The sequence below is a fragment of the Chiloscyllium plagiosum genome, unplaced genomic scaffold (assembly GCF_037043375.1).
Source record: "Chiloscyllium plagiosum isolate Xiang-an unplaced genomic scaffold, Cpla_swu_hap1 HiC_scaffold_27, whole genome shotgun sequence".
Classification (NCBI taxonomy): Eukaryota; Metazoa; Chordata; class Chondrichthyes; order Orectolobiformes; family Hemiscylliidae; genus Chiloscyllium; species Chiloscyllium plagiosum.
In genome coordinates, this window is record NW_028270165.1 from 13,030,152 (window position 1) to 13,057,072 (window position 26,921).

At 45.5% G+C, this 26,921-nt stretch overlaps 1 protein-coding gene across 1 annotated transcript in view; it reads right to left on the bottom strand.

Moving 5' to 3' along the window:
* The window catches only part of LOC148143153 (uncharacterized), a 46,718-nt gene extending 44,780 nt beyond the window's left edge, over nt 1-1,938 (bottom strand). Inside the window, 1 exon segment of the mRNA XM_087974055.1 lies at nt 1,631-1,938. The gene's annotated coding sequence lies outside the window, so the exon portion shown is untranslated.
* Nucleotides 1,939-26,921: the final 24,983 nt, after the last annotated feature.

A 26,921-nucleotide genomic window follows, 5' to 3' on the forward strand; every position in this document is an offset into this window, starting at 1 on the left:
TTTTCCCAAATATCATTCCACGTTTCTATAGATTTCTAGTCCCAAATCCTGATCCCATGTTTTAAGCAGATTATCCATATCTCCCGATACTTTATCATGTAGTAAATGATAAATAGTACTGATGGAATATACCCCCACTGGTCGTAGGACACTACATTCTCTATCTGATTTATAAAGACTATCTGATAACGTGGTCTTCTTCTGTATATAATCTCGAATTTGGAAGTATCGAAAGAGGTCTCCATTAGGTAATCCGAATTTCTGACGCAGCTGTTCAAAAGACATCAGGACCCCATCTTTAAATAGATCCCCTCAACATGAGATACCCCTGGATCTCCAGAGTTTAAAAGTGGCATCTGTAAACCCCGGTTGGAATCCCCATTCTCCCACTATCGGTGCATAGGGGGATGTTTTATGTGAATTGCCCTCATTTTGCCGCATTATATTCCAAGCACTGCCAGTCCAGTTAAGAATGAGATATCAAGGCATTGACACTGACACCAGACAGAAACTGTACATATAGATGTGGCAAATGTTAGTGGCAAGCCAGACTGATAGAGATATGTAGCACAGAAACAGACCCTTCGGTCTAATTCATGCGTGCCAACGAGATAACCTAACATAATCTCGGCCAATTTGCCAGCATTTGGCCCATATCGTCTAAACCCTTCCTAATCGTATACCCATCCAGATGCCTTTTAATGTCATAATTGTACCAGCACCCACCACTTCCTCTGACAGCTCTTTCCTTAAACATGCCACTTTCTGCATGAAAGACTTATCCCTTAGGTTCCTTTGTTAAGTTCTTTTGCTTGAGCTTCTTACACTGCAATACGCCAAATTCTGTGAACAACCAAACTTTATTAAGTACAGTACAAGCTGTGGAGAAACTCTTAACACTCTTCGCAATGCTTGAACACAACAGTACCAAAAAAAAAACAAACCGCTTAAACAAAGTAAAACTGAAACAGAGGCTTACAGTTGAAGTTAGAAGGGCAGAAGGAGACAGTATTAGCAGCCTTTCTCCACATAGTCCACTGCTTAACTCACCCAAACGAGACTTCAGCTTTCAGGACTGACCACTCCCCTTTCATTGTACAGGTCACTTCTAAAACATAAAAGCTTTGGCCTCAAGTCTCATCTGTTCACATATAACCAAAAATGCCTCCCAATACTGTTTTTCATCTCTGTACTAAACCAGTCACTTCGGAGCCCAGGTTATTTTACCACCCCTCTGAAAAAAAAAACCAAGGACACAGCATCCTTGAGAAGAATGACCAGCTTTTAGTAAAAGGACCAGCTATTAGTAAAAAGGACCAGCTTTGTGACTGAGGGATATAGGCCAAACACTGGCAGATGGGATTAGATTAGTTTGAGAACATAGCATGGAGTAGTTGGACTGAAGGGACTGTTTCTGTGCTGTTTGACTCGGTAATTGTTCTGCAATGGTCTGAAAACCATTTCCTTGCCTTCCCCCATAAACATCCACTTCTTTGTTGTTCCAAAATCAGATGAACTCAGCCTTGAATATATTCAATGATCCCATAACTGCAGGAAGACATCCCCACTTCTGATCTCAATTCCTCTTGCTAAGATAACACCTGCTTTGCTCATTGCTTGCTGCACCTACCTCACAACAGGCATTAACTGGTATGGAAGGACGCTGAGGCCCCTTTATACACATTCCTGATGAAGAGATCGTGCCTGTAACGCTGACTCTCCTGCTCCTCGGATGCTGCCTCATCTGCTGTGCTTTTCGAGCACCACACTTTTTGACTCTGATCTCCAACATTTGCGGTCCTCACTTTCTCCACATCCCAATATATCACCATTTAAACAATGCATCTCCTTTCTGCTTCCCCGCCCACAGGGAATGCTATCACTTCACATCGTGGTACTGCATTTTCCATGAGTTTGCCAACTGAGACACAGACCTGGCCCAACTTTTCCAGAATCTCTCCCCTCCATAAATTGAGATTGAGAGACACACACAATAGGGGTGTCTCTGATTAGGAGGACCACGCTCCTTCCGGTCCTCCAGGGCTTCCTATTGGCCCAACAAAAGAAGATCACGCGCAATTTCCGCGGACAACCAGGAGCATGCGCAGGTTTTGCTGACACCGGCGAACATGCGTAGTGTGTTGTCACCGAGGAGCATGCGCAAGATGCTCTGTGACGTTGCTGGTGTTACCGACAGGTTTTGTGCCCAAATGACACTCAGAGACAAGAAAGGCTGGAGCGACATTTTATATTTATCCTGCAGCTCCACATTTTATTTGACGACTCATCTTTTCCTCAGGGTAGGGGACTCCCAAACTGGAGGGCATAGGTTGAGGGTGAGAGGGGAAAGATTTAAAAGGGACCTAAGGAGTAGAAAAAAAGTGTGAAAGTTAATTCCCCACAAGTGCCCTCTCCAAACCTGCACATCTTTGGATTGTGGGGAGAAACCGGAGCACCAAAGGAATCCTACGCAGACATGGGGAGAAGGTGCAAACTCCACTCAGACAGTTGCCCGAGACTGGGATCAAACCTGGGTCCCCAGCGCTATAAGGCAGCAATGCCAGCCACTGAGCCTGTTCAGAAAAAGCAGCAATTGATTTATATGAGGGTGAGGGGGGAAAGGACTAAAAGGGACCTAAAGGGCAACTATTTTACACAGCGGGTGGTGCATGGATTGAATGAGCTCCCAGAGGAAGTGGTGGAGGCTGGTACAATTACAATATTCAAATGGCATCTGGATGGGTATATGAACAGGAAGGTTTGGAGGGATATGGGCCAGGAGCTGGCAAATGGGCCTAGATTAATTTAGGATATCCGATTGGCACGGAACAAACAGTTTGTTTCCACACTCCACTACTGTTTCTATATAGTCAGAATTGTTATGACACGGACTGCACCCCCCCCCCCCCCCGCCAACTAATTTAAACCCAAAAAAGATTTACCCCATGTGGTAATGTGAAAATTCAAGAGGGAAGGAACTGTTTCTAAAAGTCACTATTTCAAGTTTTATTTAATGATCTAGGACACTAACTTGCAAGTGTTTAAATCTGCTGGGATTTTTCGTACCGCCAAATCTATTCAAATCTGTCTAAACCAGTTCAAATCTCGGACGAAAGCCCTCAAATTTTAAAACATTGTGTGCAACCTCCCCCACCTAATTTAAACCAGCAACATAGAGAAGGTTTAACCCATGCAGTAATCTGTGAAAATTCAAGAACCAAGAAACTATTCCCAAAGGTCAGTATTTAAAGTAAAAATTAACAACTTTATTTATTAAAGTCTAACAGAGAATAATTAATTAACAACTATTTACAACTCCTGTCTCTAACCTATCTTCTACCTTCCCCTATACGATACCAGTCCAATAAAAACCCCTGATTAAGATTTACCGAAAGATTCAAACTTCAAAACCAGCCAGCTGTTAAATCTTCTCTTTGTACCTTCCTCTGTAGATTTGCTCTCCAGGTCGGTGTCGATGTTTTTTCTCTGTGCAGACTCCTCTGGACAGGTACTCTTAGAGTTCTCACTAGCAGCCTACATTTGTTGGTCTTTTGGCAGTTCTCCTGTAACTGTTCAACTTTTTGTTTTGATTTTGTACTCCAAAGCATCAAATCGTTTCATTGGTGTTAATATTAGATTGGATTAAATTCCCTACAGTGCGGAACCAGGCCCTTCGGTCCAACCAGTCCACACTGACACTCCAAACAGTAACCCACCCAGATCCATTTCCCTCTGACGAATGCACCTAACACTACGGGCAATATAGCATAGTCACTTCACCTGACCTGCACATCTTTGGACTGTGGGAGGAAACTGGAGCACCCAGAGCAAACCCACGCAGACACGGGGAGAATGTGCAAACTCCACACAGTCAGTCACCCAAGGCTGGAATCGACCCTGGTGGTGTGAGGCAGCAGTGCTAACCAATATTCTCAAAATACTAAATTCAAACTTGATTGGAATTCAGTATTTTGGGGCAAGATTTAAATCGATTGGCCAAAATTGAGTATGTTTTTGTCTCCAGGCAACCCAGCTACTGAGCTGTTCGACCAAATGTTAAATTGTTACCTTGTTCAGAACGCTTGGTGCTACGTCAGGTGGTTCTGCTCGCTTTTCAACTCTCTTGAAGGTAGAATACACCTCTACACCTTCTAATAGAACCAATTTTTCAAGACTAGGGTTCGGCCATTCACCCCTAACAGGAGAAAGTGAGTACTGCAGATGCTGGAGATTAGATCAAGAATGTGGTGCTGGAAAAGCACAGCAGGTCAGGCAACATCCGAGGAGCAGGAAAATTGACATTTCGGGAAAATTGACATTTCGAGCAAAAGCCTCATTCACCCCGAACAGCCTGTCCTCAACTGCACATAGTTCAAAGCAAGTTTGAGAAAGATGGCTGCAGCTTTGTCTTAATATAAAATTGAACATGCGTTCAAACTTTACTGCTATTTCTGAATATATTATTTTAGCTATTCTCAATTTGAAAGATCAGCCATTTCTCGTGCACCCCCATCTCCCAGGCAGTTTCATCATCAACCATTCTCTCTCTCTCTCTCTCTCTTCTAAGAGCTTGATACAGCGATCAAAGAGAGCTTGAGGCATGAGAAAGTTCAGTGGGAGTTGGAAGAGAGACAGAATGGACAGGGTGACAGAGTGTGGGGGCCATTGAGAGACTGGGGGGAACAGAGGGTGGTGGGGGCGGAAAGGAAAGACTCGGGGGTCAAAGGGTGGAGGAAGAGAATGAGGGGGAAAGAGAGAAAATGGGGGGCAGAGAGTTGCGGGGTGAGAGAGAATGGATGGGGGCAGTGGGTGGGGAGAGAGACAGCACAATTCCCACCTTCCCCAGGACTGGGGCAGTGTCCCATGAACTGGAGCCTACTCCTCCCACAGCAGGTCATTTCTCAATCCATATATGGCTAAAGGAGAAGAATTATGTAATCCCTGCACGCCATTTCACCTATCAAATTCACACCGACCTTCCACACAGCATCCCACCCAGACTCATTCACTTACCCTACAGCCCTGCAGTTCCCCATGGCTAACCCACTCTAACCTGCACATCCCTGGACACTTTAGCACAGCCGATCCATCCAAAACTGCAGATCCTTGGACTGTGGAAGGAAACCGGAGCACCCAGAGGTAACCTGCGCAGACAGAAGGGGGAGAACATACCAAAGTTCACACAGACAGTCACGAGAAGATGGAATCAAATCGCTTCTAACAATTCTCCCATACCTGCAAAACCCTGAGCACCATGGGTAATTTAGCAGAGCCAATCCACCCTAACCTGGGCAAAGCTAAAAATCACATGACGCCAGTCCAACAGGTTTATTTGGAAGCACTAGCTTTCAGAGCACTGCTCCTTCATCAGGTGGTTGTGGAGTCTAAGATCATAAGACACTGAGTCTACAGCAAAACATTACAGAGTCATGCCACTGAGATGATATATTGAAGAAGCCTGGATTGTAAAGTCTTTCATCTTTAGAATGAGTTGCTGGTGTCATTAATATGTAAACCCCAGAACTTCTTATAAGACACCTACTCAAGATAACAAGGTTTTATAAGAAAAGATTACAACTTAGCTCAGACAATGCATTAAACGTGTGAGGCCAGAGTCTGTCTGCATCCCAGTTTTTGAGTCAGACTAGTTCTGTTTCCAAAGTGGAATTTATAAAATATTCCATGTATTATCTGCCTGCAGATTGTGCATTTTTTGAGTAAAATAGATGGTATCTGCAAATACAAATTCACCCCATAGACCTCGGTGTGTGCACGAGGGAGAGTAAAAGTCTAGTTCCATACTGTATATCTCTATGTCTATTGCATAACAGATGCTTTATTTCTGTTGATGTAAATATTGTTATAAGTCGTAGCTGGGTACTAATACTTAGATGTAAGGGAGAGACAATTTTTCAATTAGGGCACTATAAGAATCCTGGCAGACCCCTATTTCGAGGTTACTTGCCAATGAACAGACACAAGCACCTATTTAATTCTAACTTTTCGCCTTTTTTGTTATATTTTCTGGTATGATACTCTGTGTCTGGATGGTTGACAGGCTGGGAGATTGTGGGCTGGACTTTGATTGACTTTTATTGTTCCGGAAGGTGTCAAAGGAGGTTAAAGCTTCAGCAGAAATGAAGCAGAGCTGAGAACGGACAACAACTGTGTGGGAACAGGGAGATCAATAGAGGACAAAGAAACCAGGACCTGAAATCCGAGCTGACACCAGACTACCTTGTGATCAGTGCTTTGATTAGCAGTGTCAACCCTCTACCTTTACCTAGCTTCTCATTCGACTTGAATGCCACATCTCCCCTCAATATTTAGGATCCAATCCTTGTCATCCTGAAGCTATGTCTCTGTAAGGAGTCCCAGATCATAATTATTCTCTTCAATGTGTGCAGTCAATTCATTCACTTTTGTTACATTGCAGCGCTATTACGACACAGAGTAACCCCCTCTGCTAAATTAAACCAGAAACACAGAAATGATTCACCCCACGCAGTAATATGTAAAAGTGTGAGAGGCAAAGTACTATCCCAGAGGTAAATATTTAAAGTAAGAATTAACAACTTTACTCTTTATGTCCAACACAGAGTATTAAAACTCACAAAAATGCCGGGTTTTATAGTCCAAAACATCGGATCATTTTATTGGTATCAATATTATCAAAATACTTAATTCAAACTTGATTGGACTTTGGGGCAAAATTTAAACTGATTGGCCAAATTTGAATTTGTTTGTGCCTCATGGCAACCCAGTTGCTCTATTTGTGTTGACCAAATATTACATTCTCATCTTGTTTCGAACACTTTGTTCTGCTCAGCTTTTTAACTCCCTTCAAGGTACAGTACCTCTACCCCTTCAAGGTACAGTACCTCTACCCCTTCAAGGTACAGTACCTCTACCCCTTCAAGGTACAGTACCTCTACCCTTTCATAACAAGCACAAATTCAGATACTGAGCTTTTAGTTTTATTGTTTGTAATCTTTTGAATCCAGTATTAATTGCTGGTACTTTTATTCTCCTTGTTCCTTTCTATTTTTCTCTGACGTCCATTTTCCACATCACTACATTGCTTACCAACCTTGATTTGGATTGGCCATGCTAAATTGCCCATAGTGCCCAGGGATGTACAGGTTAGGTGGGTTAGCCAATGGGAAATGCAGGGTTATTGTTTCATAGTAATAGAAGTAGGAGTAGGCCGTTTGGCCTGTTGAGCCTGCTTCACCATTTATTAAGATCGTGGCTGATCTATCCATCATCTCAGCTCTTCTTACTTGTGTTATCTCAAACTCTTGATTCCCTAAGGGGTGGGGGCGCGAGGGGTGTATGAGCAGGATGCTCTTCGGAGGGGTCAGAATGGACTTGATGGGCTGAATAGCCAGCTTCCACACTGTAGGGCTTCTATGATTTACCGCAGTTGTGTTTGCCTCAGATCACAGCTCCCAGAATCTCCCACCTTCTGCAAATCGAAAGACAAATCCCACCCTGACCTCTCGTATGTACGTTATCTAAATGCTTAATTGTTTCTAGTAAATACAGCCCACACCTCCCTCTGCTGCCAGTAACGTTTACAATGCTGATGAAACAATGCCATTCCTGCAGTACTGAAAATCGTAAGGCTTCTAACAATACCAGTTACTGATTCACCGTCCTCCTGATGGACAACATTGGAAATACAATGTTGGAGGCTGGCAGAAATGAGCAGTTTAACTCAAAATTCCACCTAACCCTTCACTGGGCACCCCAATCAGCACACTGTCCTTACTGCTGGTAAGCCTTAAAGCACTTCACCCCCACAGTGCAATGATTCCCAATTTCCACCAAAATCCTAGACGTACTCAGTTGCTGTCTCACCAATGAAATATTTCATTGTCACTTCTTCTGCTTCCAGTAAAGGCAAAACACCTTTGAAAGCTGCTCTGAAAGTCCAATCTTCACAATAACACTTCTGCTTTCACACAAGATGATTAAAGTCATACAGCACAGAAACAGAGCCTTCGGTCCAACTCAACCATGCCGACCAGATATCCTAAACTCATCTAATTCCATTTGCCAGCATTTGGCCTGTATCCCTCTAAATCCTTCTTAATCACATACCCATCCAGATGCCTTTTAAATGTTGTAATTATAGCAGCCTCCACCATTTCCTCTGGCAGCTCATTCCAAACATGCACTACCCTCTGTGAAAAAGTTGCCCCTCAGGTCCGTTTTAAATCTTTCCCTTTTCACGCGAATCCTATGCCCTCTAGGTTTGGAGTTGCCTACCATGGGGAAAGGATTTTGTCTGTCCAACCTATCCATACCCCTTATAAACTTCTGTAAGGTCACCCATCAGCCTCTAATGCTACAGGGAAATTATCCCTGGCGTATTCAGCATCTTCCTATCGCTCAAACCCTCCAACTCTGTCTACATCTTTGTAAATCTTTTCTGAACCATTTTAAGTTTCACAACGTTCTTCTAGAGGAGGGCAACTGGAATTGCACACAGTTTTCCAAAAGTGGCCTAACATGACCTCCCAACCCCTGTACTCAATGCTCTGACGAAAAAAGGAAAGCGTACCAAATGCCTTCTTCACAATCCTGTCTCCCTGCAATTCCACTTTCAAGGAATTATGAACCTGCAAGGACACTGTTTAGCAACACTCCCCATTAACTGTGTAAGTCGTGCCCTGATTTGCCTTTCAAAATGTAACACCTCACATATCTAAATTAAATTCATGTTGCCATTCCTCGGCCCATCAGCCCAGCCGATCAATTCTAATTTATATTGAACTTTATTTCCTCTCTCATCCCCTAAAAGCTGAGAATCTCCATCCCACACACACTCCCCCCGTTCTGACTTTGCTGAACCTAATTCCTGCTGTAACTCATCCTGAAGGGTGTGGTTCATGCTGATTAACAGACCCACACTCGGGGGAAGTGGAGATCTAATTGAAACGGACAGAATTCTGAATGGCCTGGACAAAGTGCACATGGGGAAGATGTTCCTATTGGTAGGAGAGTCTAGGACCCGAGGGCACAGCATCAGAGTAAAAGGAATATCTTTTAGAACAAAGATAAGGCGAAACATTTTCAGCCGGTGAGTGGTGAATATGTGGAATTCATTGCTACAGAAGGCTGTGGAGGCCAGGTCACTGAGTAGATTTAAGATGGAGATAGATAGGTTCTTGAGTATCAAGGGGATGGAGGGTTACAGGGAGAAAGTGGGAGAATGGGATTGAGAAACTTATCAGCCAGAACTTAATAGTGCAGCACCCCTGATGGGCTCAGAGGCCTAATTTCTGCTCCTGTGTTTTATGGTCTCTTGCTGTTCTGGACTAGGAGTGTGCAAATTGGGAGCAGGAATAGGGCATTTAGCCTGGCGAGCTTGCACCAGCATTGAACAGATCATAAGTAGATCTGAGTATACCGACGTAAAAGGCTAAAACAAGGACTGCAGATGCTGGAAACCAGAGTCTAGATTAGAGTGGTGCTGGAAAAGCACAGCAGATCAGGTAGCTCCTCGGATGCTGCCTGACCTGCCATGAATATACCGACATTCAGGTTAATAAGCTGGAAATTTTTCCACTGGAGCAGAGGAGGATTATAACATCGTGAGGGGTATAGATCAGGTGAACGGCCAAAATCCTCTCTCTAGGCTGGGGGTCAAGATTACGGAGCAAATTTTGAAAGAGAGAGAGGAGAAAGATTTTAAAAGGACATGAGGGTCGCCATTTTCTTCCCCCCAGAGAGTGGTTTGTGTGTGGAATGAATTTCCAGACAAAGGGGTGGATGCAGATACAGTTAGAACATTTAAAAGACATTTGGATTAGTATATGAATGATGAAGTTTAATTTAAATAAATGTGAAGTGCTGGATTTTGGGAAAGCAAATCAAAGTAGGACTTAGCATAAAGTGTATAAGGTCCTGGGGAGTGTTGCTGAATAAAGAGACCTTGGAGTGCAGGTTCATAGTTCCTTGAAGGTCGAGTCCCAGGTAGAGAAGATAGTGAAGGCAGCATTTGGCATGTTTTCCTTTATCGGGTACAGCACTGAGTAAAGGAGTTGGGAGGTAGTGATGTTGCAGCTCTACAGGACATTGGTGAGGCCACATTTGGAATATTGCATGCAACTCTGGTCTCCTGCCCATCAGAAGGACGGTGTGAAACTTGAAAGGGTTCAGAAAAGATTTACCAGCATGTTGCCAGATTTGAAAAAAATAGCTCTCGGGAGAGGCTGAATAGGCTGCGGCTGTTTCTCTGGAGCGTCGGAGGCTGAGGGATGACCTTAGAGGTTTATAAAGTCATGAGAGGCATGGATAGGGTAAATAGGGTAAATAGACAAAGTCTTCTCCCTGGGGTGGGGTAGTGCAGAACTAAAGGTTTTGGGCGAACGGGGAAAGACATAAAAGAGCTCAAAGGGGAGCCTTTTCACACAGTAGTGCATATATGAAATGACCAGCCAGAGGAAGTGGTGGAGACTGGTATAATTACAGAATTTAAGAGACATTTGGATTGGTCTATAATAGAAGGGGTTCGAGGGATATGGCCCAGGGCTGGCAAATAGACTAGATTAGGATAACTGATAATTGGACCAAAGGGTCTGTTTCTGTGCTGTACATCTCTATGACTCCAATATAAAAGGTTCAGAGGGATATAGGTTAAACACAGGCAGGTGGGTCCAGTTTAGTTTGAGAACATAGTCAGCATAGTAAGTGATCTGCACTGGTCTTGCCTCCCCCATAATCATCACTTCTTTGTTGTTCAAAAATCAGATGAACTCAGCCTTGGATATATTCAATTACGCCCAAACTGCAGGAAGGCGTCCCCACTTCTGATCTCAATTCCTCTTGCTAATATACCACTTGCCTTGCTCACTACTTGCTGCACCTGTCTGACAACTTGCATTGACTGGATTAGAAGGACGCAGAGGCCCCTTTATTCATCCACACATTATTGCTGATGAAAGGCTCGAGCCTGAAATGTCAATTCTCCTGTATTTGCCATTGAAAAAAAGACCTGGACTAACTTTCCCAGATTCTGTCCCCTCCCTGGATTCACTCCGTTTCCCTTCAGTTCCTGCAAGTCAACAGCTCAACCCCGGAATGGAAAAGGGGTTGAGAAAAGAGTGTGTTGATCTCACAGATGTTGGAGAGAGGAAGGAAGTTGCAGTCTGGGGTGAAGCTCAATCTTCATTCAGAGAGAGAGGAGCAGCAACAACCAGCTCAGAAACACATGGTCCAACTTCCGCGTCCAGACGATGGGTTTGCTGTGATTGGCAGGAGGACCAGTCTACATCCGGTCCTCCAGAGCTTCTCATTGGTCCATCAAAACAAGGTCACGGAGTGTTTCCGCTTGTTGCGTGAGCATGCGTAATAGTTTGCTGACACCGTGGAACATGCGCAGTGCGTGCTGACACCGAGTAGCATGCGCAGTATGGAGATGTTGGCATTACTGCAGATTTTCAAAGTTAAAAATCACACAATGCCAGGTTATAGCCCGACAGGTTTATTTGGAATCACTAGTTTTCGAAGCGCTGCTCCTTCATCATTGGTTGTGGAGCAGAATCATAACACACAGACTTTATAGCACCAGGATTGCAGTGACATGGGATGGAGTATTAAACAACTTTAGCTTACCTCGACCATTTTTTAGAATGACCATGTTAGTTTCGATTCCTTCACATGTAAATCCTAAAACTTTTCAAAAGTTACGTTGTCAAGCTAGCTTTTAACAATAGGTGTCATCTCAATCAGATGATGCATTGAAGGTGTTTAGTTAAAGTCTGTCTGTGTCCCAATGTTAGGTCAGACGGATTCTATTTCTATCGTTGTATTAGAGAATCTTACGTGTATGAGTTTTTGAGCAAAATAAAATGCGATTCTGCAAGTACAAATTCAACCCACAAACTTTTCTGTATGTGTGTGTGTGTGCAGGAGAAACCAAGTGATCATGTGTGTGTGAGAGAGTGTGATGGGGAATAAGTCTGAGAGGGTGTGTGTGTGTGTGAGAGAGAGAGAGGGAGTGTATAATGGAGTATAAGTCTGCGAGAGGGTGTATGTGAATACATGCGCGTGCGTGTGTATGAGAGAGAGAGAGAATGTATAGTGTAGTGTGACATGAACCCAAGGTCCTGGTTGAGGCCGTCTCAAAGGGTATTGAACTTGGCTATCAGCCTCTGCCCAGCCACTTTCCGTTGTTGCCCATCCTGAAGTCTACTTTGAAGGATAGTCACCCGAAGGTGCAAGGCTGAATGTCCCAGACCGCTGTACTGTTCCCTGACTGGGAGGAAACACTCCTGGCTGGTGATTGTTGTGCAGTGTCCATTCATCTGTTGCTGTAGCCTCTGCTTGGTATCACCAATATACCAAGACTCAGGGCATCATTGCCTGCTGCATATGAGATAAACAATGTTGGCTGAGTCACATGAGTACCTGCTGCACTCATGGTGGGTGGTGTCCCCACGTGTAATAGTGGTAATCGTGTCAACATTCTGATACGTCTTTCATTATCTGCCGTGACAGAGTTGTATCATGTTGTCCTGAAGGCCAGGCAGTTTACTGCGAACAATTATCTGTTTAAAGTTTGGCGGTTGTTTGAAGGGGGTAAGTGGAGGCGTGGGGAAGGTCTTGGTGAGGTGCTCATCCTCATCAATAATGTGCTGCAAGCTGTGAAGAACATTGCGTAGTGTTCCTCCTCACCTGAACAGATCCTATGTATGCGAAGGGCTTGTCCAGAGGGGGTGTCTGGATGAAGAACTGGTTGCAGATCTTTGGACTGTGGGAGGAAGCCAGAACACCCAGAGGTAACCAACACAGACACAAGGGGGAGAGAACATGCCAACTTCACACAGTCACCCAAGGGTGGAATCAAACCCAGGCTCCTGGCGTTATTAAGCAGCATTGCTAACCACTGAGCCACCACCCCACCCAGTGCTTTGAGGTTCTGTTTTGTCTTTGCAGCTTTTAACTTCTCATGCGCCCTCAGCAGAGGCTGTCTCCTGCTGACATCGTTGGACCACACCCATTGCACCTCCCTTTCCCACTTCTCCAGCCCAGACCACAGCGGTTCCTGAATCCTGGCACCAGATTCTGATGCCATCTGTGCTTCTGCTGCCAATTGCAGAGAACGGAGGCAAGCCCCGTCACTATTCTGTCCCTTTTCTCCCCCTCCCTAACGTTGTTCTTACTCCCACCACCCCACAGTTAGTTTCCCCCCCACCCAGCCCTCTCTCAGATCCCCTTTACCTGCCTGACCCGGGCTCACACCCTCCTGACCCTGTCCACTGACCCCATCGGAAGGCTCTCCACGGAGGGAAAGACCATCTCCCGGAATAAAAAACATCTGATTAACTTTCCGCCTTGCCTTCCCAGCGTGTCAGCAGCCTGGCTTCCAGCTCCACCTCTGAGCCGAAGGTCTCCAAGTTGTGTTTCCCATGGATCACATCATCCAGAACCTTCCACCTTTTGCAAATTGAAAGACAATTCTCACCCTGCCCTCTCCAGTGTCTATTGTGTAACTGCTTAATCATTTCTTGTGGCCGGACAGAGACTGATAGCCAAGTTTGGAACCCATGAGGATGGCCTCCACCAGGACCTTGGGTTCATGTTACATTACAGGTGACCTCACTACACTGTACACATTCTGTCTCGCTGTCTCTCACACACAGCCATACATTCTCAAATACTCACGCAGCCACTCTCTCAGATATACGCGCTCTCTCAGATGCACACATATGTACCCACCCACACTCTCACCCACACACACATCTTCTCACAGACGTATACTCCTGCACACTCTCACTTTACCAAGCATGCACACACGCAAACACACACTCTCTCAGCCAGACTCACGCGAATGCACACACTCACTCACTCTCATGCATGCACACATAGATAAGACTATGGGGTGAATTTGCATTTGCAGAATTATGTTTGTAGATACATTCTATTTTGCTCAAAAAGTGCACAATCTGCAGACAGTCAATCCATGTAAAAAATTTTAAATTCCTACTTTGACTCAAGACAGACTCGAACCTCACATTTTCATGCATTGTCTGAGCTGAGATGGCACCTCTTTGTAAAACCTTAAGTTATCTCGAGACTGTGACTTAAAAGAAGTTTTGGGATTTACACACTCATGAACTGAAACCTGCAACCCATTCTAAAGATGAAACACTTAAAAGCAGTCGAGATTTGTTCAATGTATCAATTTGCTACAAATTCTGTGTCTTATGATCCTGCTGTACAGCTACCTGACGAAGGAGCAACACTCCGAAAGCTCGTACTTCCAAATAAACCTGTTGGACTATAACTGGATTTTTAACTATATTTCCAGTGAAAACAGCCCACCATTCCCACTGCTGCCAGTAAACTTTACAATGCTGAGGAAACAATGAACCATCAGTCCTGAAAAATGTACAATTCTAATAATACGAGCTACACATTGACTGCTCCTTCTGATATAAGACATTGGAAACCTCGCGCCAGAGATTGAAAGAAATTAGCAGCTTTAAAAGAAAAACCTGTTGGATCTCATAGCCTTCAATGTCTGAGTCCGACGGTAAGTTCAGGTAACTTTTGTTGGGACCCAACTTTGTTGCAGCTTCAGATGCACAAAAAGTAGCGTTTTTTTTAAACACACACACACACACACACACACACACACTCCCCTGCATCCCACTTTCTTCACTATTACACCCTTTGTAATTCGATCCTTGGTGCAGCCTTAGCCTGGAGGAAATATTGCTTCACTCAGCAATTGCAACCCATAGCCTGTCTGCAAGTAAGATTCCCCCCGCGCATTTGAAGATGGGCTGTCAAGAATCAACCACACCGTTGTGGTCTAGAGTCACATATAGGCCAGACCAGGGAAAGGATGCAGCTGGGACGACTGAGTGAATCCTTTCCCACAACGGCAGGTTCCTCCCCTAAAGCATGAGTGAATCAGATTGGGGTGTTTGTTCCCCGAAAATGGTTTCATAATGAGATTCTGAACTCCAGATTTCTGACTGAACTCCAAATCCGCCATCTGCTATGGTGAGATTCAAACCCGGGAGTCCCCAGAACTGGGTTATTAATGCAGTCGATAATGGCACTCGGCCGAGGCTCCTTCAATCCCCCTGCGATGGGAGGTGAACTCACTGATGTCTCTGCAGGTGGGAGGAGCGGGTGAAGCCCTTCCCGCACAGAGAGCAAGTGAACGGTCTCTTTGATCCTCCAAGCTGAGTAAATGGTGTGAAGTTCTGTACTTTTCACGGTCACCGCACTGAATCTCCCTCATTCGGGTGTATCAGTATTCTTCCTGCCACACCAGTATCCAAGCAGACAGAAGCAAACATTTCTTCTCGACTGGAATAGCTGCTGATATTCAAGTCCCAATGAATCAAATGACTCTGTCAGAAGCTGATGTATCTTTTGGTTTCAGATTTCTTTCCCCATGTCTTCCTGCAAATAAAATCACGAAATAAGTCACGGTCAGTACAGTCAAATGAAGATAACAGCGGTGACAATTCCTTAGATTGCTAGATACCTGCTGATCACATATTATTCATGACACAGAAACCTGAAAACCCTCATTCAGCCAGATAGCATTAAGTATATAAAGAGGAAAACTTCATTTAGGTGACAATGACCTGGAACAACCTTCCTACAAAGTTGCTGGAAATGGAGCTGAATGAAGGATATGAAAATGAAATGTCAAGGCTGCTTTAGGAAAGAAAGGCAGTAAAGTTGCCGAAAGACTTCCTGCTGACCTGTTAAAATAAAAATGAATACAAGAAATACAGGATGTAATTCCATTACTATATTAGAAGGTGAAAAATCATAGCCATGCAGCTTGTACAACAGCGAATATCAGATATACACCATATGAAGCTCTCATAAAATCCCTGCAGTGCAGAAAGAGGCCATTTGGCCCATCGAGCCTACTCCACCATTCTTTAAGATCATGGCTGATCTATCGATCATCTCAGCTTCTCTTACCTGCATTATCCTGACTACCCTAAATTCACCTACAATCCAAAATCCCATCGAACTGTGCCTTGAATATGCCTGCTTCTATTGCTTCCTTGGGCAAAGAATTCCATAGATTCACCACTCTCCAGGAAATGTAGTCCCTCCTCCTCTGCCTTAAACCTACCCCTAATCTTGTTACCTAGTCTAACCCACCAGCAGAAACGACGAGATAGGGTGAGTCTGGGTGGCAAGCTGTTCGATGAGTCAGTGTGGACTTGATGGGTTGAATGGCCTCCTTCCACACTGTAGGGCTTCTATGGATTTACTGCAGTTGTGTTTGCCCAGAACCACAACTCCCAGAACCTCCCAACTTCTGCAAATTGAAAGACAAGTCCCACCCTGCCCTCTCATATGTGTGTTATCTAACTGCTTCATCGCTTCCAGTGAATACAGCCCACACCTCCCACTGCTGCCGATAACCTTTACAATGCTGACGCAACAATGCAATACCTGCAGTACTGAAAACCGTAAGGCTTCTGATGATCCCAGTTACTGATTCACCGCTCCTTCTGATGGACAGCATTGGAAGTACATTGTTGGGGGCTAAAAGAAATAAGCAGTTGAAAACAAAAACCCACCGAAACCCTTCACTAGGCTTCCCACTCAGGACACTTTACTTAAAACACTTCAACCCCACATTGCAACAAATTCCCACATTCCGTCAAAATCCTGGATGTCCTCACTTCCTCAGTTGCCGTCTCTCAAATGAAAGATTTCATTATAGCTCTACTCCCAGCGTAAGGACAAAATATCTTTGGAAGCTGCTCTGAAAGTCCAGTCTTCACAACAATACTTCTGCTTTCCTTCAGTCCAAATTGTCTGTGCTGACCAGATATCCCAAATTAACATAGTCACATTTGTCAGCACTTAGCCTATATCCCTCTCAATTCACCCTGATACCAGATGCCATTTAAAATGCTGTAATTATACCAGCCTCCACCAGGTCCTCTGGCAGCTCATTCCATGCTTGCATCACTCTCTGTGTGAGAAAGTTGTCCATATGGTTCCATTTAAATCTTTCCCCTCTCACCTCAAATCTATGCCCTCTAGTTTTGGACTTCCCTATTATGTGGAAATGTTTTTGGCTATTCACCCTATCCATGTTCCATATGAACTTCTATAAAGTCACCCCTCAGCCTTCAATGCTCCAGGGAAAACAGCTCCGGCCTATTCAGCCTCTCCCTATAGCTCAAACCTCCAACCTTGTAAATCTTTGCCAAACCCTTTTAAAGGTTCACAACACTTTTCCTGTAGCAGGGTAACCAGAACTGAATGCAGTATTCCAAAAGTGGCTGAATCAATGTCCAGTACAGGGGCAACATAGCCTCCCAACATCTGTATTGAAATGCACTGACCTATAAAGGCAAGCATACCAAACACCTCCTTCCCAATCCTGCCTACCTGTGACTCCACTTTCAAGAAACTATGAACCAGCACTCCAAGGTATCTTTGGTCAACAACACTCCCCATTAACTTCGCAGATCCTGCCCTGATCTGCCTTTCCAAAATCAAAATTTCAAAATGGGGTTGAGAAACGTATCAGTTGTGATTGAATGGTGGAGTAGATCTGATGGGCTGAATGGCCTAATTTCTGCACCTATGTCATATGGTTTCTTGCTGTCCTGGACACAGAGTGAGAGAATTTGGAGCAGGAATAGGTCATTTGGTCGTTCCAGTCGGCACCAGCATTGAACAGTTCATAACTGGATATAAATATACCGGCATCTAGGTGGACAGGGTGGGATTTTTTTTCACTGCAGCATCGGAGGTTGAGAGATGACCTAAGAGAGGATTATAAAATCTTCAGGGGTATCGATGAGGTGAACAGCAGGTATTCTTTCCCTGGGATGGGTGTTTCAAGGTTAGGGAGCAAACATTGAAGATGAGAGGAGAAATATTTTAAAAAGACATGAGGGGCACCTTTTTATTTTAAGACAGAGTAGTTCTCATGTGGTATTAATGTCCAGAGGAGGTGATGGATGCAGGTACAGTTACAGTGTTTAAAAGACATTTGGATAAGTACATAGAGATGAACAGCATGGAAACAGACCCTTCGGTCCAACCCGTCCATGCTGACCAGATATCCCAAACCAATCTAGTCCCACCTGCCAGCATATCCCTCCAAAACCTTCCTATTCATATTTCCATCCAAATGCCTCTTAAATTTTGCAATTGTAATAGGAAAGGTTCAGAGAGTCTGGGCCAAACACTGGCAGGTGGGACTAGTTTAGTTTCAGAACACAGTCAGCATGGACTAGTTGGACTTAACGATCTGTTTCTGTGCTGTATGACTGTAACTGTTCTATACTGGTCTTAAAACCATTTTCTTACCTCCCCCACTTCTTTGTTCTTCAAAGTCAAATGAACTCAGCCTTGAATACATTCAATGATTGACCTAACTGCAGGAAGACATCCCCACTTCTGAACTCAACTTCTCTTGCTAATAGGGTAAAAACAATGACTGCAGATGCTGGAAACCAGATTCTGGATCAGTGGTGCTGGAAGAGCACAGCAATTCAGGCAGCATCCGAGGAGCTTCGAAATCGACATTTCGGGCAAAAGCCCTTCATCAGGAATAAAGGCAGAGAGCCTGAAGCGTGGAGAGATAAGCTAGAGGCGGGTGGGGGTGGGGATAGAGTAGCAAAGAGAACAATAGGTCAGTGGGGGAGGAGATGAAGGTGATTGTCAGGGAGGAGAGGGTGGAGTGGATAGGTGGAAAAGGAGCTAGGCAGGTCGGACAAGTCAAGGGGACAGTGTTGCTGGAGGTGAGAAACTAGCATAAGGTGGAGGAAAGGGAAATGAGGATTTCGAAGCTTCTCTTGCTAATATACCACTTGCCTTGCTGATTGCTTGCTGCTCCTGTCTGACAACTGGCAGTGACTGGTGTAGAAGGACGCTGAGGCCCCTTTGTCTGTCCACACATCATTCCTGATGAAGGGCTCGTGCCCAAAACATTGACTCTCCTCCTCCTCCTCAGTTGCTGCCTAACCTGCTGTGCTTTTTCAGTGCCACAATATTCAACTCTGATCTCCATCATCTCACTTTCATCACATCTCAACATATCACCATTTAAACAATGCGCCTCCTCTCTGCGTTTTTTTAAACATCAAAAACTATAGATTGTGTCACTGCATTTGCCATGTGTTTGCAAACTGAGACACAGAACTGGATCAACTTTTCCAGAATTTATTCCCCCGATTCACTCTTTCCTTTCAGTTGCTGCAAGTTAACAATTGAACCCCAGAATGAAACAAAACATGGAAAAAGTGGTGAGAAACAGACTGTTGTACTCACAAAAGTTAGACAGAGGAAGGAAGTTAAAGTCTGGGGTGAAGTTCACAGAGAAAGGAGCAGCAGCAGCTTCAGAGCTCACGGTCCAACCTCCACATTTCGACAATGACCGGCTCTGGTTGGCAGGAGGACCAGTCTCCTTCCGGTCCTCCAAGGTTCTCCATTGGTCCATGCAAAGGAGCTGACGCGCAGTTTCCGCGGGCACCAAGGAATATGCGCAGTGCTTTGCTGACACTGGCGGTCATGCGCAGTGCTTGCTGACACCGCGGAGCATGCTCAGTGTGCAGGAATTTGTTACAAATTTTAAAGTTAAAAATCACAAAACACCTGGTTATAGTCCAACAGACTTATTTAGAAGCACTAGCTTTCACAGCGCTGCTCCTCCATCAGGTGGTTATGGTGTATAAGATCGTAAGACACAGAATTTATGATCGTATACTCCGCAACCGCCAGATGAAGGAGCATCGCTACGAAAGCTAAGTGTTTCTAAACAAGTCGATTGGACTGTAACCTGGTGTCGTGTGATTTTTAACTTCGTACACCCCAGTCCAACACGGGCACCTCCAGATCATGACAAATTTTAAGTGTTCAAATAGGGCAGAAAAATACCAAAGCAATTTTTTTGTCGAAATGTTTTTTCCCTGTGCCTAGACATGTTATTCCTTTGGCATTTGGTCTGGCTGCTCAACGTTTCTGTCGTTTCCCAGGGTAGAGGTATTGCAAAACTACAGGGTATAGGTTTAGGGTGAGGGGAAAAGATTTTAAAATATTTAAAAGACTCGGAATATAACATTCACCCCTTACAGGGCGAAAGTGAGGACTGCAGATGCTGGAAATTAGGGTCGAGAGCGTGTGCTGGAAAAGCACAGCAGGTCAGGCAGCATCTGAGGAGCAGGAGAATCGACGTTTTGGGCAAAACCCTTCATCAGAAAATAGCCATGGGGAACTGCAGGGCTGTAGCGTAATCGAGTGGGTCTGGGTGGGATGCTGTTGGGAAGGTCGGTGTGAATGGTCTGCAGGGATGATATGCCTTAGCCATGCTTATATTGAGAAATGGTTACCCCAAACCTGCTGTGGGACGAGTGGGTTCCAGTTCGTGGGACACTGACACCAGTCCTGGGGAAGGTGGGATTTGTGCTGTCTTTCGCTTCCCATTCTGCCCCTTGTCCATTTTCTCCCCACCCACTGCCCCGCCCTTTCTCCCTTCTTCACACTGCACCCCGATTCTCTCCCCAACCCTCTGAGCCCCAGTCATTCTCTACTCCCCAACCTCTGTCCCCTCTCCATTTCTCTCCCTTCTTCACCACCACCAGTGCCCCCGCCCGTCCTTTCTCGTGCCCCAGCCCTCTTTGATCTAGTGGCCGAGCAGAGGCTGATAGCCAAGTCTAGAACACATGATAATGGCCTCAGCCGAGACCCTGGGTTCACATCACACTACAGGAGACCCAGCTGCACAATACACTCTCACACACACAAGCACACTCTCTTACATACTCACACGCTCGTGCAGACCCTCTCTGATAGACATGCTCTCTCTCAGACACACAGTAATACATCCCCACACTCAACCCGACGCATACACCATCTCACATACTAATACTCCATCACACACACACACACACACACTGTACCCAGCATGCACCCGCACACACACGCTCTCTCTCATGCATGCACTCACATATAGAAGTCTTTGGGGTGAATCTGCGTTTGCAGAATTATATACTTGGAAATAGAACCAGTCTCACTCAAGATTAGGAGACAGATAGACCCTACCCTCACAGCTTTCATGCATTGTCTGACCTGAGGTGTCACCTCCTTTTATAGAACCTTAAGTTACCTGGAGAATGTGATTTTTAAAAAGTTCTGGGATTTACAGATTAATGAACCGAAATCTACAACCCGTTTTAAAAGATGAAAGACTCAACAGCAATCTAGGTTTCTTCAATATATCATTTATATTACATGACACTATAATCTTTTATTCTATATTCTGTGTCTTATGATCCTCCTCCCCAGCAACTACAGGTCCAAGGAGAACTGTCCCAACTTTCCAATCTACCTTCAGAACTGACACTCCTCAGGCACGGCACCATTCACGTCAACCTGTTGATACCCTGAGACCAACGAGCCACATGCCATGGACGCAGCCAGCTCCAGAAGCCGCTGAGACTTGCTCAGTACGAAATACATTGTACATTGCTTCCAGAATTTCAAGCCGCAACGAGTTTCAAGAACATCTGCTTCTCAGTCTGTCTCCTGCTCCCAGAACACTGCTGTTTGTCCCGTCCCCAGGGACCGGGCTCGCTCCACTGGAGGATAATTGAACCATTTTGTTTCTACTTGCAAGCTGTGCTGGTGGAAGGCAGAGCCCATTCACTCTTCTGCTCTCTCTCACTATCACTTGGGGTAGGAGCCGTCATTGACACGAATACATCAAATGGCAACTTTCAACTTGTTCCAAAGGTCTGTTATCGGAGAAATGGCAAGGTGATGTGTTATCGGGACAGACAGAAATGGACACCGGAGACTCTTCCCTCAGGTAAATTGATATGAGTGCCTGCTTGTGCAGCCTGTTTGGTGTTCAGAATTTGCCTTAACAGCAATCCTGCAGAAAGTATTTTGTTACACGGGCGTCTGTTTCTTTACCGCAGGAAATGGACAAAAAAACAGCAAGTCGTGTGTTTCAACTTCACCAGTTCATTACTTTCTGAGGGAAGAGGTTTCACACTTGAGATCAGAACACACCGACAGAAGAGGACGAGGCAACTCAGAGCTTCACAAGGGTGCCAGCGCAACTGTGTAAATCTGACCCTAACCACTCTCTGCACGAAAATGTTCTTCATAATGTTATGTTTACTTCCTTTCCTCAAGACTCTGCCTAATTGTTAGCGATCCTTCAGGCGTGGTGCCATTTTCACTATATTATTTTCTCTGTCTAGACGCCTCGTGTCTTGGAAAACGTCAACTGGGCCAGATTTCAAACGTATGTTCCTCAAGGAGAGCTGTCCCAACTTTCCAATCTGCCTTAATTACTGACATTCCTCATACACGGCACAATTCAGACAACCTGCCCAGCGCTGTCTCCAATCACATCAATTCCACGCTTCCTGAAATGTCACTCTCAGATTGGAGCAAAAACGCAGTTGGAGGATTCATTCAGACTCGGATTGTGCGGGCGAACAATCTGCAATACTTGTTCTAACTTTGAACAAGTGTTTCCCTTCGCTGTGTTCGCGGCAATGGTAGCTCAGCCCCATCCCCTACTTCTGGCAGTCCGATCTCGTTTAACGAAGATGCTTTTGTGAAAAAGTGATCTCGCACTTTTGCTCTTCTGCTGTCTCCATCACTGAATCCCTTGGGTGAGAGGTGTCAGTTTCACTAAAAAGGCCCTGACCTTGCGGTTGCCTGCCACTTTAACACATCACCCTGTTCCCTGGCCAACATCTCTGTCTCAGGCTTGCAGCAGTGTTCTAGCTCCAGATGAAAGAACAACACCTCATTTTCCACTTGCCGAATCGTTGTGGATCCTTTCAGGTGTGGGAGCATTTTCACAACATTATTTCCTGTTTCTAGGTCCCACATGACTTGGAAAAGTTCGGTTCTCCGAGGAGAGCTGTTCCAATTTTCCAATCTCCCTTGATTGTTGACATTCCTCAAACACCGCACCACTCACGTCAACCTGTTGAACACTATCTCCAACCATTTCACTTCCCTCTTTTCTGCCTCATTCGTACTCCAAACAGCCCAACCTCGTTTCACGAAGGCGTTTTTTGAGAAAATTAATCAGGGAGTTTTGCACAAGTCAAGTTAAAAAAGGCGGGCTCGTCCGGGATTTGAACCCGGGACCTCTCGCAACTCGGTACAGTAAAGGACCCTAAGCGAGAATCATACGCCTAGACCAACGAGCCAGAGGGCCGGAATGCTACCAACCGCCCACACCGCTTGCGCGACCTGAGACTTGCTCAGTATAAAATACATTTGAGATTGCTCTGAGAATTGCAAGCGGCAAAGAGTTTCCCGAACAGCTGCTTCTCATTCAGTCTCCCTGCTGCTGTTTGTCCCGTCCCCAGGAACCGGGCTCTCTCCACCGGCAGATAATTCAACCATTTTGTTTCGAAACTTTTCTCTGACACCCGAGTGGCCAGTGACAAGCAGTGCCCTATGTGACAAGCATCAACATAGGATACAGAGAACAGGAGAAGACCACGCAGACCTCCAGGAGTGTATCAACGCGACTGTGCACATTGGGCCAGTATATCACTGGGAAATATTTATGTCCAAGCTTTTTTTCGGCAGCAGATGAGAAGGCGAGGTGCAGAACAGAGTGCTGTTATACCGGAAAGCTGCTAAAGACGACATTGAGTGAATAGGAGAGAATGCGTTCTCAGCTGGGTTATGGTCCCAACACGCACCCGTTGTGCCAGGGGTTCCACCTCGGTTCCACTCTTCCTTCACTCGCAACACCCCACACCCACCTCCCATCGTGACAAGGCACTTTCCCCTGCAACCGCCGAATGTGTAACACCTGCCCATTTACCTGCTCCCTCCTGAATATCCAAGGGCTCAAACATACCTGCCAGGTGAAGCAGCACTTTTGCCACAACCTAGTCCACTGCATTCGCTGCTCACAGTGTCATTTCCCCAATGTAGCATGAAGCATAAACTGGGTGACTGCTTCGCAGAACATCCCGGTTCTGCCCGCAGGAAAAAGGCCCTGGCCTTGCGGTTGCCTGCCACTTTAACACATCACCCTGTTCCCTGGCCAACATCTCTGTCTCAAGCTTGCAGCAGTGTTCTAGCTCCAGATGAAAGAACAACACCTCATTTTCCACTTGGAGACCTTACAGCCCTCCGGTCTTCAATATCGAGTTCCATAACTTTAGGGCCTGAACTCCCCCATGTCCTTGACCCCTACCACACAAACGACTCCTTGTTATCACCTCGTCTGCTATGACACACTACGTATTGTTAGCCGCCAACAGTCTCCATTAACAGTTATTCGCCCTCTCACGTGGATCGTTATTCACTCCCACGTCCTTCCTATTGTTCTCTCTCTGAGCTGGCGGCAAACACAGCAATGTACATCGGAGACTCTGAGCCAGCTGAAACTTGCTCAGTGTGAAGTACAGTCCACATTGCTCCAACAATTGCAAGCAGCAAAGCGTTTCCAGAACATCTGCTTGTCATTCTGTCCCCGGGGCGCTGATATTTGTCTCATCCCCAAGAACTGGACTACCTCCACTGGTGGATAATTAAACCATTTTATTTCTACTTGCACGTTGTTCTGGGGGGTGGGACGGGGTGTAGGGTGGGGGGCGGGTAGAGTCCATTCGCTCTTCTGCTCTCTCTCTCTCTCTCTGAAACCCTTGGGGTGAGAGGTGTCAGTTACATTAATGCGGGGAACATGAACAACTTTGATTGTGAACTTTCTCCAAGGGTCTGTTATCGGAGAGATAGAAAGATGTTGTGCTGGCAGGACAGAAAGAAATGGACACCGAGGACTCTTCGCTCAGGTAAATTCACATTGTTGTGCAGCCTTCTTGGTGGTCAGAAATCGTCTTCACGCAGCAATCTTACGGAAAGTCTATTGCAAAGTGGGCATCGCTTTCTTTGCTGCGATCGCGCAGCAGTTAACATCTGAACCCCAAGTGTCCCAGATGAAGAGAATCCGAGTGAAACCTTCACTCACTGAGAGTCATCCCCACGGCCCTGAGCTGAGGGACTGCAGGCAGTCCAACACGGAAGGGACGGTTAAAAATGAAGCAGTTTTGTTCCTCAGCCTCTCTGTCCCAGAGACAGGCAGTGGGACGGCATAAACATGTAGCATCATTCTCGCGCAGACAGAAGCCGTTCAGCCCATCGCGTCCACGGCGACTGTCTGTCACTTCTCTCTCTCTCTGAGGTTATTCACAATCGGTGGTATCCGTCCTAATAGTAGGGGGCTATGTCTGAGTCGTGATGCGGTTTCTGACATGCTTGTCATTCTCGTCTGAACCAGGGTGGCGAATTACTGCAAGGAATGGACAAAACCGCAAGGCATGTGTTTGAACTTTACCAGCTGGTTGGCATCGCAGAGAACTGGGTTTGCGATTCGGTTCAGAGGAAACAGACGAATACCAGAATACCACTGAGACCTCTAAAATCAGGCAACTTGATTTGACGAGTGCATCAATATGTGACATTTGGTAAGTGAATGCAACTTGCAGAAGAGAGCACCAATCTTAAGGTGAACTTACTGGAGGTGACATTGAACAATAGCAGAGGATGGTTTCGATCCATCGCCCTCTGGGTTATGGGCCCAGCACGCTCCCGCTGCGCCACTCTGCGGCCGCGCGCGTCGTCCCTTCCACAGAACACTTCTAGTTTCCGTCTGGCACGCGGCAGGCACGTTCGAGCCTGATGTCAAAGACCTCCACTGCTGTCGGGTAATATACTGTTTCGCAGACGTATGGAGGCTGTGTAAATATAAACTTATTTCTAAATTCCCACATTCTGTTGGTCGAACTGTGATTTCACACTGAATCACAGCATGTGTCACAGCGCAGACGGAGGCCATGCGGCCCACCTTCGCTCTGCTGGTTCTACACTTCAGTAAACGTGTGTCTCTGTTCGTTTCATTCTCTCGCCTTCTCAGCGTAAATCTGCACATCTGAACGTGGCCACCGAATTCCCTTTTGTGTCCATTGAATCTTACTCTTTGTCAAAGACAGACAGGGACTTACTGACCCTAACCACTCCCTGTACGAAAACGTTCTTCCGAATGTCACTTTTACTTCTTTTCATTGTGACTTTAAAATTCTGCCGAATTTTTGAGGTAGAGGTAAACAGCCAAAGATAATCACCGTCACTGCTTCCCTTCCATCGACTCAACTTTGTGAAACGGTATCTTTCACTGGCAAATAAAACACCTTTGTCCTCAGGTGCCTGCTTCATTTCGACCACGACTTCACGCCCCTCACTGTTCTAGTCTCATTTCCAAACACTTGGCTCATAGCCTCAAAAGCAGCTCTGTGGGTATCTGCTTGTTCCACCCTGACAGGCAGTGGGTTGCAGATTCCCGACCAGTCCCAATGTGATTGAAATATTTCAACCCCTCCACTGATTTGCATCTTTAAAAAAGCCGTGGAGCAATCTCCCTTTCTTTTTAACGACAGTTCTCAACTGTAGTCGGCAGGGTTCACACCTGCGTGGGGAAACCGCAATGGATTTCATGTCTATCGCATTCACCACTCGGCCCACCAATACAGAACCATACTAACAGCTTCATTTCCCAGATATCTCTGCCTGTGGAGCTGAGAAAGAGTGAATCATTGCAGAGTTTGTTTGAATCCAATCATTTCACAGGTTTCGAAAGGGTTAAATATCTACACATGGCGAGTCTGAAAGATGAAATGGACATTCAGTTAAAAAGAAATACAGAAATTGCAGGAGCAACTTAGCAGGTCAGGTAGCATCTGTAGAAAGAGAATCAGACACAACATTTCAGAACTTTTTTTTTCCTCATCCAGGTGCAGCCAAACCTACTGAGTTGCTCCAGCAGTTTCGCTTTCTGTCTCGGACTGTCAGCATCCGCAGTCCTTTGCGTTAGAAATTCAATCAATTCAGAAACCCCTTTGTGCTTCCTCAGT